This window comes from Lithobates pipiens, unplaced genomic scaffold, assembly GCF_037356315.1.
Source record: "Lithobates pipiens isolate NorthernLeopardFrog02 unplaced genomic scaffold, aLitPip1_a1.2 Scaffold_18, whole genome shotgun sequence".
Classification (NCBI taxonomy): domain Eukaryota; kingdom Metazoa; phylum Chordata; class Amphibia; order Anura; family Ranidae; genus Lithobates; species Lithobates pipiens.
Genome location: NW_027507758.1, coordinates 400,827,665 through 400,828,924, shown reverse-complemented (window position 1 = coordinate 400,828,924; position 1,260 = coordinate 400,827,665).

The window sequence follows — 1,260 nt, the reverse complement described above, 5'->3', positions numbered from 1 at the left end:
TCCCTTCCCGCACGTTTGTCTGAGTGTTATGGAAGGCCATTTTGCCTGAGAGGATGTGGAGACATGGACACCCTCTTATCATACAGTTACAAAACTGCAACTGTGTAATACTTGGAGACTGCTGCCATTGAAAAACACGTCTAATTTAACAGTGCCCCCCAAAGTTTTAACATGGAAAAACTGTTAGTCACGTATATTATAATTTGTTAAAAATTAAAAACTGTTCATATTCGTTCATATGTGTGTGCGGCGGGGCACCGGAACAAATGGGTGTCTATTAGGTCAGTCAACTTTTGAAAAGCATGTGATTTGAGGCTGAGCTCTAATTGGCTTGTTTCATATTTTCCTCGGGGCGCAAGGCACTGTGCCCTGAACCCTCCCACTTTTGATTTTAGTTTATTAATATTCATCATTGCGTCACTTATGACTTCTCGTCACTTGGAACGCAAGGCGTCCTCTGGTGAGTGCAGACCTGGAGGGGGGAGCGCGACGAGTGATTTCAACATTTACATTTTTTGTGCCCCTCTCCCCCGGAATTTTTTTTTTTTTTTTTTTTTAGAACCAGCCACTGCTAATAAAATATCTAAAGTTAAAACTAACCTGACCGCTGTTATGTGTTTTTTGGCTGTATGTGTTTCATTGGGGAGATTTCTCCTTACTTCTTGCCCTGGAGACACAACAGGAAGTGAGAAGGGATCTCTCCAAAGGAAGGGCAAATGCTTAGTAGAAGCCCAGCTAAGGCTCAGGTCACATATGCATTTCTAATTGCATCTAATTCGCATAACGTTGGAGCTTGTTCACACATGTACAGTTCAGGTGTAAATTCAAGTAAACGCACCTGAACTGTTAAACAAAACCACACAGCAATACGGACTGCAAACCACAGCTGGACATATTTGAACCTAGCCTAAAGCCTACCTAGTCTTAAAACTAACCACTGTTCCCCTGACAAAGAAATGATCAGTCTATCATTTAAAGGTAGGTTTATTTTAATCACTTGCTGACCAGTGCATGCCATTTTACATTGGCAGAAAGGCACTGGTAGGCAAAAGGGCGTACAGGTACCTCCCCTTTAAGAAGTGGTGTCGCGAGCATATGTGCGTCCGCGGGTCCCGCGGACTCGATGACTGCTGGGTGCCAGCAATCATGTCATGGAGAGGTAGAATGGGAGATGCTTTTGTAAACAAAGCATTTCCCGTTCTGCCTAGTGACAGGACAGTGACCACAGCTCTCTGTCATCAAGAGCAGTGATCACTGTCC